The sequence below is a fragment of the Palaemon carinicauda genome, chromosome 27 (genome assembly GCF_036898095.1).
Source record: "Palaemon carinicauda isolate YSFRI2023 chromosome 27, ASM3689809v2, whole genome shotgun sequence".
NCBI lineage: Eukaryota > Metazoa > Arthropoda > Malacostraca > Decapoda > Palaemonidae > Palaemon > Palaemon carinicauda.
This window is the reverse complement of record NC_090751.1, coordinates 12,423,161-12,433,150: the sequence shown is the minus strand read 5'-3', so window position 1 is coordinate 12,433,150 and position 9,990 is coordinate 12,423,161.

Sequence of the window (9,990 nt, the reverse complement as noted above, 5' to 3'; positions counted from 1 at the left end):
CTACAGCTGTTGTAGCTGACAAGGAAAACTGCTAGTTGCACTGAGTGAGTGATTTAACGTATGACGGACGAGAGAGTTCCTGTTTTGTCCATCTCCTCACTGTGATCTATGTTAGTTTTAGATGAGTCAACAGGTTCCAGAATTTTGGCATAAAAATATTTTATTTGTGCTTTCACTGATGAGTTTTGATTGTATGAAAAACAGCTTCCCTTAGGTAACCTTAACACAAGGACAAGAGGATCAGACAATTTAACGACTTCATTAATCAACGTCACAAAGGAGGACTAAATTTTACTTCCTTATTATAATAAGTTATGCACTAATGGTGTTTCAGCTATGATGGCTAAATACTAGGGATTTATTGAACATCTTAAGAAAGCAAGTAATTGATTTTTTCAATGAAAATAGCGAAGTGTGTTTAAACAGATATAATTTTTTACTGGGATGTTGCATTTTTATGAGATGTGATTGTTTAAAAAGTACCTACTTGCCAATTTGAAATATTTGAAAAGGTTATATTGTTGATATTTTAAGCTATCTTTTTCAAAAGATTAATATGATTTTATTTATGACGTCAATACAACGAACCTACTTGCTTAACTAAAGTGATTTGAAAATGACATGCTTCTATATTATTCATTTACTTACGGTAGTTCGAAAACTACCCAAACTTGAATGAAATATTTTAAAATTTAGTTTTCAATATAATGCATTTACTGATTACTTGTATAAAAAGTACTTAATTCAAATATTTCAAATTGTAATGCTTTAAATTTTTATAAACCTGTCACTCTTTCTTTAGATTACTAATAAGTTACTTGGAGGATAAAATAACCAACAAAATCAATGCGGCCTTAAGGAGCATTGAGGAATTGAAAGATGGCCTTTACAATCAGTCGAAATCGTAGATTTATGTATATATTTTTATCGAGCAAGCTGGTAACATTAAAACACACTTTGATATACCCCCCCCTCTCTCTCTCTCTCTCTCTCTCTCTCTCTCTCTCTCTCTCTCTCCCCGTCGAAATCGTAGTAGATGTATGTACATATATTTATCACGCAAGCTTGTAACATTAAAACTCACTTTGATAAACCTCTCTCTCTCTCTCTCTCTCTCTCTCTCTCTCTCCCTGTTGAAATCGTAGATGCATGTATATATTTTTATCACGCAAGCCAGTAACATTAAGACTCACTTTGATAAACACGTCTCTCTCTCTCTCTCTCTCTCTCTCTCTCTCTCTCCACAGAGTAGCAATAACTGGGTAGATGGGTCGAAAAAGGAAATAAACTTTTTATTCATCGTCCGAAAACAACATAGAAATACCATTTCGTATCGATCACTCGGCGCTCTTTAAACTTGGAAATGGAAGTTAGAAATGAAAGTTAGAAATAAAAGTGTACACAACCTTTGGAATAGAAGAGCAGAAGTTTAAATCTAGTTTTAGTAATGGGCTGAAGGTTATTCCATTCCTCCCAGGTTGATTACATAAAAACGATATCCCATGAATTTTAAGTTGAAGGTAGCGCCATATACTGTACTTTTTGACTCTTAAATAGATTTTTAAACGACTGCTGTTTTGGATTTATTCAAAATTTTCTTCAAGTTTAAGATAATTTCATGTTATTTTTGCTTATTTGTGATCTTAAATAGCTTTTTAAATGACTTTTATATAGTATCTAGTTAAGATTTCCTTCACGTTGAAGATAACTTCATGTCATTTTTCCTTATTTGTGAGCTTAAGTAGTTTTTTTTTTAAATGACTGCTATATAATATTTAGTTGAGATTTTCTTCAAGTTAAACATAACTTCATGTCATTTTTCCTTATTTGTGATCTTAATTAGTTTTTAAATGAATGATAAATTAGATTTATTTAACATTTTCTTTAATTTAAACATAACTTCGTGTTATTTTTCTTTATTTTTTACTCTTGAATAGATATTTAAATGACTGTTATATTATAGATTTTTTTGAGATTTTCTTGAAGTTTAAGATAACTTCAAGTAATTTTTCCTTACTTTTAAATAAAATTTCGCCATAAATTTGACTGGTCTTTCCTATAAGTTATATAATTTATCACATTCCTATTATTTATCAGTATTAATCGACATCCATTTCAAATTTATAAACACTTTCTAAAAGATGAATACTAAATTCTATTAATTTTTAGATTACTTGACCTTCAGAATGAATTTCAACGATGTATTATTCCTGCTTTACACATAAATAGCAAAAGATTTTGTTGTTAGAATTATTTCACTACAATTCAACTATATATAAAGATGTTGCTGTTAAAATCATTTCTCTATAAATCGATTATTTAATAACAATAATTACGAAGAAATATGACTGAATAACAGATAATACCTATATAATAACTACGACTATTAGGCCATGTACTCTTTTATTCATATATTAAAGACAACAAACAGTAAATGCTTACGAGTTTAAACTGTTAAGGGATAAAGTTTGCTACATTAATAGATTCCAAAATATATGTATAATTTTCGTCGAGCTCGCATATACAAAAAACTTCTCAATGTCATTTTCTTCGTATTACTTTGAAAGGACAAGCCTTTGATAATTACTTCCAAACAAAAAATAGTAAAGGTATATTATTTTCTTCTATTTGTAGATAAAAATAGACATGGCGGACACATAGTAATCATAAAAGAAATACATTCTTTTTTATATGTTGTGCATAGGAAAAGAGAAAACAGACGGATTAAAAGATTTTGTTCTTTATTCCATCCCCGAAATGATTTTGTTATATTTCGTGTACAAAACACGTACGGCCGTAGAGGGTTCCCTTGAAGTACCGCGTCGTTATTTATTTAGACAGGTCGATCAATGGGCTGTACAGGTGACCCTGCACGCGACGGAATGTGACCTCCGACCCCCCCCCCCCCCTTCCCCCCAAGTCCTAACACCCAAGCTGTATGATCTCTATACCCCTCCCCCCTCATTTACTGTCAGATTGTGATTTTCTCAGAATTTGGAACCACATTATCACTTGCGTGTTTGCTTAAAGGAATAAGTATATGTGGGCAATTCTCTTCATTGGTACATAGATGGCCTTTTGTGAAAGAGTGGAAGCAACTAAATAAAAGATACAAATTTGGATCTTACCATCAAACCTTCATACAAATGGGAAAACACATGAATAGTATATTGAATATGTATGTATATATATTTATGTAAATGTGTGTATACATACTGAATATGTATATTTGCATATATAGTTACATGTATATACATACAAACTACACACTTACTGCTTATATATATATATATATATATATATAAATATATATATATATATATATATATATAACATATATATACACACACTATAGATGTGCATGTATACGGATTGTGAATATGTTTGCATTTATGAATATATATAATGTATATATATATATATATATATATATAATGTGTGTGTGTGGTTGTGTGTGTATGTATGTACATACGTACGTGTACACATCGGAAAAGTGTCCAACTTTATAGGAGTTTGTACGTTTGTCAGGTTAACAGGTTTCCGTGGTTTGATACATATTTTATACTTATCTCGCGACATATGTCGTGATTTCTATCATATATATATATATATATATATAAATATATATAAATGCATACGTGTGTGCTTAAACAATGAAAATAATAATTTCCTGTATATACGACCTTTACATCAAAAGTGTATCTCAGAATAGTTCTCACAATTCATACAAACTGAAGTTTTTTGTTCGGTTCACGTAATGATGATTCATACAAAAAAAAAAATAAAAAAATTTTTTCCAAAGTTATGAGAGAAAGATATTGACCTTTGAAAAAACAAGATATACTTAAAAGAATTTATGAAATTCTTTGCTAGAGTGAATTACCATTATCGATGATATTGCGTAAGAAGAAAATTGTATATGATTATTAAGTCAATGGGACCTCTTAGTTTATCGGGTCCAATACTCGCCTCCATCCTTCGACAGAATTTACGCTCCTTAAATATATGTAATACTGTAAACAGTCTGAAAGAGTAATGGGTACTTTGCTCTTAATATCATATTTTCTCGTATCTATAATAGTATAAGTCTTTTTATAGTCTATATATGAATTATCTGTTTTAATGTTGTTAATGTTTTTTAAATATTTTATTTTAATTTTTTCATTACTTATATCGTTTATTTATTTCTTAGTTTCCTTTCCTCACTGGGTTATTTTTCCCTGTTGGAACCCTTGGTCTTATAGCATCTTGCTTTTCGAACTAGGGTTGTAGTTTTGGCTAGTAATGATGATAATAATAATAATAGTATTTCTATTTAGCTTCCTCTCATTCATTGGAGTATTCCTGGATTTACTTATTCATATATATATATATATATATATATATATAAATTATATATATATATATATATATATATATAATTATACTTGTATATATATTATATATATATATTGTATATATATACATATATAATTATATATATAATTGTATATATATACATATACATATATACATATACATATATACGTGTACATAAATATATATATATATATATATATATACTATATATATACATACATACATATACATATATATACGTGTATATAAATATATATATATATCATATATATATATATATATATACTATATATATATACATACATACATATACATATATATATACGTGTATATATATACATATATATATATATATATATATATTGTATATATACATATATATATATATATATATATACATACATACATACATACATACATATACATATATATACGTGTATATAAATAATACATACATACATACATACATATACATATATATATATATATATATACGTATGTATATATATATATATATATATATTGCGCGTTACGCTGTTGCGCCTATTGTACTTGTAAGAGATGGAGGACAAAGGTACACATTTTTCATCATTAATCCACAATGCTTATGCATATTTATCCATTTTAGCTCATGTTATATATTTATTCCCTCATACTCCTTTTTCTGACGTTTTCTCAGTAAGTCTTTAGGGTAAATGTTAATAACCTCAAGACATTTATTCTTGACCCTAGTCATTGTAATACACTTTAGAGGTGGATAACCTGGTAGGCAAGTGATCTGGAGAGTTCTTTCTTCACTCAGATATCTTAGTAACTAGCTATCCAATTTTTGCTGTTCAACGTGACCGTTTATTGAGAATATCTGAATTCGTTTGAAGAAGCTTTGATTCCTCGTTTCTCTTTAAAATTAAGTCCAAAGTTCTGCTGTGGTTTTGGTTATCTTCTTCCTTAAAGCATTAATTTTATCACTTTCAGACCCTACTGTTTTAGAAGTGGATGCTGAGCAACCTAATACGATGATGATATTAGCAATGATGATGATAATGATACTGATAATTTGAGACTCAAAACCAAAGGATCATCTAAGATCAGCATGATTATGTTTCTAGTTTTGTGATAATCTTTGATAAATGAAAATATTTGAGCCTATCGTTAAACCATTACGTGATACAGTTGTCTTCATCAATTTCCGGGACACTGACGTCTCCTTAGTATCCCATGAAGTGTACCGGAATTAATAAAGCTGACTGTACAGCATTACCGAATTATTAAAAAATTTGTCTTGTTAGGAAAAACTTTATTCACGTTTTGTTCTAAGTTATGTAGAGCACCACAAACATACTTACGGTATCGATGACTATACTTGCGACTCCAGTTGACAGAAACATCCGATTAATAATTCATATCAAAAGAATGAATGATACAAAAGAAAGAAATAAAGATTGTTTGAGTTGTCACCATACCTCAGGGAACGTAATGTCACTAAACACTCGGTGAACATTTGTTTACATCCAATTTATGTTTTATTTATTCGGTTATTCATTGTCATAAACAAATCATCCTGACGTTTAAAGCGTTTACATTACAGACCGCATAAGCTTCCACTCATTACTGCGTTGTTTGTCCGGACCTGTGCTTCATCAACATTTAAAACGTAACACGATTCAAAATCCCAACCACTCTGGTGCTGCATGTTAGCTAAACCAATAATAAACAAATAACCGGATTTTAAAGGGTACAAATCACGCGGCAAAACTCATAGTTGAAGAATTCGTCGAATAAAATGCGCAAAATCAGTGAACAGTGTAAATCTCTTCGGGAATTTTTTCATTATTCGAAATATTCCGTCTTTTGTTTTAAGTTTTCAATTTGAGAGCCGGGGAAAATTTATATGTATAAAAGCGATACGGAAATAGTTACATGTTCACAAAAAGTTTTCACTTCAGTCGAAAATAACTAGAAATATAGGCATAATAATTTTTATTCTAGGGACTGTAAAGAATTTATTTTGAGCTTAGAAATAAGGTCCTCGTATTGATATACTCTAAAAATAGGCCATATTCCCGTATACGAAAATTCTATACAAAATTAAGCTCTATAATTATTATTATTATTATTATTATTATTATTATTATTATAAGCCAAGTTAAGTTATAACCCCAGCTATAACCCTAATATTGCATAGCTAGCAATATTATTTTTATTGTTATTAGTTTCCCTAAGTTATGGTTTATTCCTTACTTCTCACGTTCTTTTCGGCCAAAGGCTACTTTTTCCACTCTGCTTGTAGCAATCTGCTTTTAGGGCTTCTTGTAATCTGCTTTTTCCAATTTGGCCCTTGGGCTTGCACTGATCTGGTTCCACCACTGGAGCCATGTAGCTGGTAGAAATCTACTTTTCCTACTAGTGTGGAAACTTTACTTGTGATAATTTTGATAATGATAACAAAATTCATTGAAAGTATCCACAGTGAAAGCAAAATTCATTTTTCACTATTAATTTCTCCTTATTTTCTAAGGAAGAAAAAGAAAAATTACTTTCACCGAAATAATAGTAATATGATCTTCAAGACAATATGAAATCATCCAAAGAAAAGCAGTTTAGCCAAAACGACCTGGAACAAACCTATTAGAATTGGAATTGCAGGATATTTTCTCTAGTATAGATTATCAATAGTTCAGGCAAATTGGCCAATTAACAACATGAACCAAATATGAAAGTAGTTCATGTACAGAGAAGAAACCTAAATGCCACAGAAGTAGGTACGTGGACGACACATTCATTATTTATTGACGATAAAGGTGAATCTAACATTTTTCCTAAAGTAAGCTTACGGGAAACAACTATTTAACACGTAAAATATCTTGTCTATATAGTGGTTCATTCATTAGTAAAAAAATATATATATATATATTTTATCTAAATGTTTCACCTCGAAAAAATATTTATTGTGTGTACATGTTGAATTGGTGTATTATAACTTTCATAGTGAAATATAACTTTCCTATAAAATTCCCATCAATCTCGTATCTATCTATTTCAAGAAAGTCGTAGGATATATGGCTGTCAGCTTTAAAGTTTTAGGATTTTTTCTTGTAATTGTTTATAAGATTTTTTTTTATGTTGATAATGGAGGTTTTAGGATATTGGGCAACGTTGTAAAAGGCACATTATGCTATTATGAATTCCTTATATTAATATTAGAATCACTGAAATATTTGAAGAATTCTCCCATACGAGTCAGTCTATCGATTACACACTGGCTTACCACAGCCTCTCTCTCTCTCTCTCTCTCTCTCTCTCTCTCTCTCTCTCTCTCTCTCGTCGTTTATTTACTCTGGAGTGAAAAGGAAATTATGAATGAATTAAATACACACTGGCTTAGCACAGCTCTCTCTCTCTCTCTCTCTCTCTCTCTCTCTCTCTCTCACTTTTGTTTTAGTCTCTGGAGAGAAAAGGAAATTATGAATGTATAATATACATACTGGCTTAGGACAGCGCTCTCTCTCTCTCTCTCTCTCTCTCTCTCTCTCTCTCTCTCTTCTTTTGTTTTAGTCTCTGGATGATAAGGAAATTATGAATGTATAATATACATACTGGCTTAGCACAGCTCTCTCTCTCTCTCTCTCTCTCTCTCTCTCTCTCTCTCTTGTTTTATTTACTCTGGAGTGAAAAGGAAATTATGAATGAATTAAATACACACTGGCTTAGCACAACTCTCTCTCTCTCTCTCTCTCTCTCTCTCTCTCTCTCTCTCTCTTTTCTTTTGTTTTAGTGTCTGGATGATAAGGAAATTATGAATGTATAATATACATACTGGCTTAGCACAGCTCTCTCTCTCTCTCTCTCTCTCTCTCTCTCTCTCTCTCTCTTTTTTTTTTGTTTTTGTTTTAGTCTGGAGTGAAAAGGAAACTATGAATGTATAATATATACACTGGCTTAGCACAACTCTCTCTCTCTCTCTCCTCTCTCTCTCTCTCTCTCTCTCTCTTGTTTTAGTCTCTGGAGGGAAAAGGAAATTATGAATGTACAATATACATACTGGCTTAGCACAGCTCTCTCTCTCTCTCTCTCTCTCTCTCTCTCTCTCTCTCTCTCTCGTTTTGTTATAGTCTCGAGTGAAAAACGAATTATGAATAATATGACTATAAAGAATATCTGTTCAATTTATTAGCAATTTCAAAGCAATTTTGATACAATTTCAACATTAGTTTTCCTTTGTTCGAAAATTTACGATCATGCTGTATCTAATATGCCTTTTATTACGAAAAAATCTACCATATTTTACGTCAATTTGACAATTTGATATGAAGTGATTTTATTATAGGAAATTCAATAGACATTTTTTTAAAGTCTGAAAAGCTAATTTAGATAGATAGTTTTTATGATGGTTTATTAACGGCAATATTTCGATTTTAAATTTCTGAAATATGTTGTTAGAAACGAAGGGGAAGTATGAGAGGATTTATGAAAGATGAATAAAAAGATTCTGTCCTTTTCCCTTCTCGGGTCTTCAAAGTGAAACTAATATTTTGGGATTTTTACCGCTGCTCTAAAAATAGTGTTGATTAAAACGATATCCTATTTCAACACCAACCCAGTGTTTCCTTATGTAACACATTTCTGTTCCTAGTAAAGCAAATGCTATATAGAGGATTTACTCTAAAAATATTGAATTAATTGTTTTTGATAAAAAAATAACTTAATTATGAAGTAATTTTTGTCTAGTGAACTTGTTTACTTAAGTAACATGTGACTCGTGAAAATGAGTATTTAAGTAACTTTTGGCTCATGGAATTAAATTACTTGTCCAACTCGAGCATTGAATAAACAAATTCAATTGTATATATTCAAATTCAGAATTTCTTTATCATAATTCATACATTTAAGAAAGTTTCTGTGGAAAGGTACATTGAATTATACTATATGATCCAATTTTTCTAAGGATACGAACTGATATCTATACGGATTTCCACATCAAAGATTTTTTTTTTTTTTTTTTTTTTTTTTTTTTTTTTTTCTACGGGAACATTTTCCGTCGGCAATATTAATCATATTAAAATCTTGGTCTTGAATGTACGGACCCCTTTATAATGCCTATCTGCCGTATGCGATAACCCTACTTTGATCATATGGCTTCCGTGGGAGAGAGAGTTAGGTCTCTCTCTCTCTCTCTCTCTCTCTCTCTCTCTCTCTCTCTCTCTCTCTATGAATCCATCTATCTTTGGATTATCTATACATAAATTCTACCTGGGTGGAAGAGCTCCTTTGATGCATATGGTAGATATCTATTGATGGAAAAATTGACAGACGGGCGATAGAAAAAGAATCGCGTCTGAGCCCCAAAGAAAGAGAGATTGGCACCATCTCATAATGATAAGAAAGGGTAAGGTCTTTTTAATATATTTAAAGGACCTTGGGAAAGCTCATGCTAGACGTTAGAAAGTTATGCTGGGATATAGGTCAGCGTTTATGGAATAAAGGCGGAGGAGCAGGTCCGAAATAGATTTCATTCATAAATTTTGTCCGTGTGGATTGGTACTAGGGCCTTGGAGGCCATTCAGCTACTGGGGAAAACGTTGTAATAAGATAATGAAGTCAAATTTTTATGAGGTTAGGTAGGAAGATAGA